Source organism: Natrix helvetica (genome assembly GCF_964273705.1).
Source record: "Natrix helvetica genome assembly, chromosome: 4".
Taxonomy (NCBI): domain Eukaryota; kingdom Metazoa; phylum Chordata; class Lepidosauria; order Squamata; family Natricidae; genus Natrix; species Natrix helvetica.
The window spans coordinates 27,622,584-27,628,583 of NC_138550.1; the positions used below are offsets into that span (position 1 = coordinate 27,622,584).

At 41.0% G+C, this 6,000-nt stretch overlaps 1 protein-coding gene across 2 annotated transcripts in view; it reads right to left on the bottom strand.

Moving 5' to 3' along the window:
* The window catches only part of SMAD9 (SMAD family member 9), a 38,266-nt gene extending 34,278 nt beyond the window's left edge, over positions 1-3,988 (bottom strand). For both annotated transcript variants that reach the window (XM_081951248.1, XM_081951249.1), the window contains exon 1: positions 3,525-3,988. The gene's annotated coding sequence lies outside the window, so the exon portion shown is untranslated. The remainder of the gene's footprint in view (positions 1-3,524) is intronic.
* Positions 3,989-6,000: the final 2,012 nt, after the last annotated feature.

Sequence of the window (6,000 nt, forward strand, 5' to 3'; positions counted from 1 at the left end):
TTTCCCCTCAATCTTTTTTGTAAAAAATGACCGTGATATGTTTTTCTTGCCAGTATTCTGTTTTCATTTTCATTATATTATTTTGATATACACATTTTGCTTCCTGTACACTCAGTAAGTTCCAATTTTTAATTGCATCAATGCTTTTTCTTTGCTGTCTTTTATATAATAGCCAATGCATATTTTTCTTCTTTGACAGTTTGACCTGAAGTAAACGTCTGTTTCCATTTCTGAAGGGAAGGTATAATCTATCAATATCATGGGGATGTAATGTGTAGTGAATAGTCATCAGTTTTCTTGTTTTTTGGTCCAATTATTATTTATTTATTATTACTATTTCACATTTGTTATAACACTCTATCCCCAATGGCAGTAAAGATTTTAAAAATTTACCACACTGTAGTAAGGTAGTAACATTTTCACAATATTTCCAATTCATTATGTGTTATTTACATAACTCTGGTTTTCCAGTAGAAAGTGCTTAGACCAGGGGTGTTAAACTGACACATGGGCTGGATGCGTCACACATAGGCCATGCCCACCCCAGCTCCGCGAAGGGAGAAAACTTTGTGATACATTACGTGACGGTATGACGCAACAGATTTGACACCCATGGGTTAGACTAAAAGCAAGTTACGATCACACATAGCTGAGAGCCAGTACCATTGTAATGGTTTTATTGAACAAAAAAATTATATTGAACAAAACTGGTTCATATCATGAGCAAGCATAAACCACAGTGGCAAGTTCACACACATGAAGCCGAATAAATCACATAAATCACTTCATTCTATTTTTTAACCCTGTCACTGAGTTGTTTAAATTCCTATTGTCATATATCCATTTTGGAATTAAGGTCTCCTGCTCCCAATTGGGAAATGAAATTTTCTTTACACTAGATTGATAAGATTTCAACTATAAAGATGAAAATCCTTTGGAATGCTTTGTTTGTGAGAAACATTGCAAACTGCAATGTCATGTTACTCAAACTAGTATCAGTTTTATGATCATACAATATATTTAATACCACAAAGAATGGATGTATTGCAGCTGCTTTGAAGTGGTTTTTAATTATAATGAAATAGTCTGTGTTGCAGTGGTAATACAGAATATCATCTTGCCAAATGACCAAGACATGGGTTGTATACAAAGTCTTGATTAAATAGGAATGAGATTAGCTAGCATCTAAAATTGCTTTTAGATACATTCTCTTAAGGGTTTTGCAATATTTACATAGGTACTATTGTCGTTGATTCACTCTGTCATTTGACTTAAACCAATTCCATTTTAAAAGTTGAATATATATAACGTTATATTATTTAAGAGTTGCCACAGCAATTTATGAATCTGGATAGATTAAATTATAATTTATTTGAACTATAATCGTTTTCCACTTCTCTAAAAACTTATTGTCTAAATTATTGCTCCACTATATCCTTTACTCTAAAACTCTTTTCTGAATCACTGATTTTCGTAATTCTTAGTAACAAAATAGCAAAAATATTTTTCTTATCTGCAGTGTCCTTCCTGGACAACTGCAAACTTGGCTACATTTCAAGAACCTGTATATTATTTCCTATGTCTCTGGGCCATAAGATAATTCATTCATTGAGAGAGAATTGCAGGTTTGTAATTTGTTCTCTTTGTTGAAAATGTAATTTGTCTACAGAATGTAAATGTCAACCTGATTATAGACTCAAACATTGCTTTTCTACTCACAAAAGATTTTAGTCATAGAACTTCTGTAACAGTTCAAGTAATTTCTTTTAAAATAAAGACTTAATGTTTCAGATATTAGTAAAGGGAATCAGCATAGAATTGCTGAAATGCCCAAATGTTTTGCTTCCTTTCATATGAGGAATGTGGGGAAAAAGACCCTGAAACTTTGCAGAGGTTAAGAGGTTACCTATTACTAAAGTCTTCCAAAATCAAAGAAATTCTGTGGTTTCATCCAGTCAAGGGTATCAATGACAAACTCCCATAATTTCAGTTTTGTAGAATATAGTCTGCCTTTTAACCAGAACTTTGGGGAGCCAATTGTAGGAGTGTTCCTGAATATACACTCAGTCCACTACTGTTTTCACTGTCAATTCAAAGCCCATGGCCCCTTTAAACCAGAATAATGCCTGAGTTTTCCCCACATTTCTTAATTTTAAGCATTTTAAATGTAAGCGAAATGGAAACACTCTGGTGGTTTCTATTAAGAATGAAAAATATATTGTTCTGTTTTTCAGACAGATCCTTATCTCCCTTCTGGCCATGCATGACTTTGGCTTAGAAACAATTATCACAACTAAGATGTTAAACTTTGGTTCAGATGATGTTATTTATAACAGAAATTGAAGAATTCTGGACCTTACTACTCAAAGTCTTTAACAGCAAACTGAAAATGGTCTTCTAGCCCTATTAATATTATTATAAAAGTAACCAGCATTTATGGTGACTCAAGACTCCTGACGTTTGTTTTTAAATATAATTTGTCTTCCTAACGACTTGATTTTATAGACAGGTAACCTCTAGAACAGCCTAAGGAATTATTTTCCGGCATGAACCTTTAAGCTTTCTGTCTCAATTTAGAAAGCAGAGAAAGAAATCAAAATAGAGGCTGAAGAGCGCTTGACAGCGGTTAACTAGCTATAAAAAACGTTTCGCGTTGAGCCCCTCCTTCCGACCACAATACTGGCGTCAGTTTGTCTCCTATATCAATCCTTTCCCCCCCCCCTCCCCATTCCTTCCTTTCTGCATGGATGTGGCGCGTTTCTAAGAACGCCGAAAGAAGGACAAGCCCTCGTTTATCAGGGGAAATATTCCGAAAACAATGTCGACCACTAAGAATAAGAGCAAGTTAAAAAGATGTCATTGCACGGTCAACTCCATTCTTCTATTTTTATGAATGAATAGCCTCGATCGCTTGGAGCCTACCCCCCCCCCGGTTTTCTTTTGTTTTTGGGGGGGATTCCGCCAGCCTCGCCTAACAGCGGGAGTTTCACACAGGTTACTAGTCTAAAGTAAAGGCCATTCTGGTTTCTTTCTGAAGTAAAACATGCAGACTTCTCACAGTGCCACAGGCGACCCAGCGTTAAGAGTTTTTCCTAAAATAAGCTGCGCGCGCGCGCGCTCACAGACACCTATCGTAGCCGAAGATCTTGTTTAAGGGGGAAATGAAAACACCCGGACATGAGAACAGCCAAAAGGAAACTGACGGCTGTCAAAAGTCCCCTCGAGAGCCTGGTTCAGGCTTAGAGTGCCTTACCCGCCGAAGGGCAGGGCAGGGCAGGGCACCACGTAGCCGTTGGTCGAGGAAATTGACGCCTGCAATGCAGGCAATGTAAACAGAGAGAGGAGCGAGGGGAACGGACTGAAGTCTGCGAAAGGGCTACCCCGAGCCAAGCTGCCGCCCAGAAAACCAAGCAAAACGAGGCAGCCCGGCCGGTGACCAGGCAAAAGTCTCGGAGCGGAACTGACATTTCTTGCCCGAGGAAAATAAATCAGCATATAAATGAGTTCAAACAAAAGCTTGGTACCTGCCCGTAGGTTGAACGCCTCAGCCGCCTGCCCTTCCCGCCGGATGCCCAGCCGTCGCCTTCCCGGGACTGCGCCAACTTCTTTGGAGCGAGTGGCTCACACTACCCCCTCCTCCTAACGTGCGAAGGGACGCGGCTGCAGGAACTCGGCGGCAGAGGCCAGAGCGAGAGCAGCAGCCAGCCCGCCAGCCAGCCAGGGATCGAGCGAGTGAGCGAGGCGTCAGTCAGGCGGGAGCCTAGCAGCTTGTATTAGTGCGCCGACCTGGAACTCAGCCAGGAATCCCTTCTGAGTGGCTTGGCGGTCTGACTGACTGACTGACGGAGTCTGGCTGCCTCGGGAGCGCGCGGCTGTGCACCTCTGAAGACCCCTCTGTCCAGGGAGGCGGAGGCGGCAACAAAGGAAGGGTAATAAGGACGACGGGAGTTTCTTTGCCTGACCCCAAAGACTACAGAGGATAATGACTTTATTTTATAACGATAGAGATTGGACTGCCGTTTGTCAGAAATGGTGTAGGGTCTCCTGCTTGAGCGGGGGTGAGTGGGTGTTGGACTAGATGACCTTCAAGGTCCCTTCCAACTCTGTTAATCTGTAAAACCCCAAAGACTAGAGAGGAGAATGACTTTATGTTGTGATGATAGAGATTGGACTGCCATTTGTCAGAAATGGTGTAGGGTCTCCTGCTTGAGGTGGGGGTTGGACTAGATGACCTACAAGGTCCCTTCCAACTCTGTTAATCTATAAGATTGCCTGTACTGCAAGCTAAGCGAAGGCTATGAACAGTGTAGGCAGCCAACAAGTAAGACCTGTAGGAGGTTGGGCAACGAGCACTTGTCAAACCCTTTACCTGGAAAACCTTCTAAGGGGACACAGGTGCAGTATAGTGGTCCAGGCGGGCAGACGAGTGTCGTTTTTCCTGCTCAGACCAAGAATTTTAAGAAAACATCAATCCTCGCGTCGTTCTTTTCCCTTCTGACTCTTGGCCTTTCAAGACTCCATTGAATCCCATTTCGACCCCCTCATTTCAAAATGGGATTCAGAAACTTTTAAAGTGGGTTTTTTTTTTGTGAGTGTACAGGTGAAACTCGAAAAATTAGAATATCGTGCAAAAGTAATGCAACTTAAAAGGTGAAACTAATATATGAGATAAGACTCATTACATGCAAAGCAAGATAGTTCAAGCCGTGATTTGTTATAATTGTGATGATTATGGCGTACATCTTATGAAAATCCCAAATCCACCATCTCAGAAAATTAGAATATTACATGCAATCAATAAAACAAGGATTGTACATAGAACAATATCGGACCTCTGAAAAGTATAAGCATGCATATGTACTCAGTACTTGGTTTGAGCCCCTTTTGCAGCAATTACTGCCTCAATGCGGCGTGGCATGGAAGCTATCAGCCTGTGGCACTGCTGAGGTGTTATGGAAGACCAGGATGCTTCAATAGCGGCCTTCAGCTCTTCTGCATTGTTCGGTCTCATATCTCTCATCTTTCTCTTGGCAATGCCCCATAGGTTCTCTATGGGATTCAGGTCAGGAGAGTTTGCTGGCCAATCAAGCACAGTAATCCCACAGTCATTGAACCAGGTTTTGGTGCTTTTGGCAGTGTAGGCAGCTGGAAAATGAAGTCAGCATCCCCATAAAGCTCATCTGTGGAAGGAAGCATGAAGTGCTCCAAAATCTCCTGGCAGACGGCTGCATTGACCCTGATCTTAATGAAGCACAGTGGTCCAAAGTCCTGTTGCTCCTTGGTCCAAAGTCCTCTTTTCTGATGAGAGCAACTTTTGCCATAAGCACCAAAAACTGCTTCAATGACCGTGGAATTACTGTGCTTGATTGGCCTCTCCATTCTTCCACCATACTCTGGGTCCTTGGTTTCCAAATGAGATGCAAAAGTTGCTCTCACCAGAAAAGAGGACTTTGGACCACCTTTCAGAGGTCCGATATTGTTCTATGTACAATCCTTGTTTTATTGATTGCATGTAATATTCTAATTTTCTGAGATGGTGGATTTGAGGTTTTCATGAGCTATACGCCATAATCATCACAATTATGGCAAATCACAGCTTGAACTATCTTGCTTTGCATGTAATGAGTCTTATCTCATATATTAGTTTCACCTTTTAAGTTGCATTACTGAAATAAATGAACTTTTGCACGATATTCTAATTTTTCAAGTTTCACCTGTATATTGGAAATTTAGTGTATTGAGACTAATGCTTGGATACTGCAAATCAGCCTAAATATCCTTTCTGTCACCCAACTGGAGGAGTGGGTAGGCTAGGATGTTTCCTCAAATAGCAAATTCAATTTGGAAGGGTGATTTATGCATTGAATGGTGCCTCTTGTTCTACATAGGAATCATTTGGTGTATATAGGAATCATTCCACCAAATGGAAGCATTTCCACAAACATCTGCTTGAACATATGCAGTGTGAGGAATCTTCCCCAAGTACTGTAATTGGTTCCA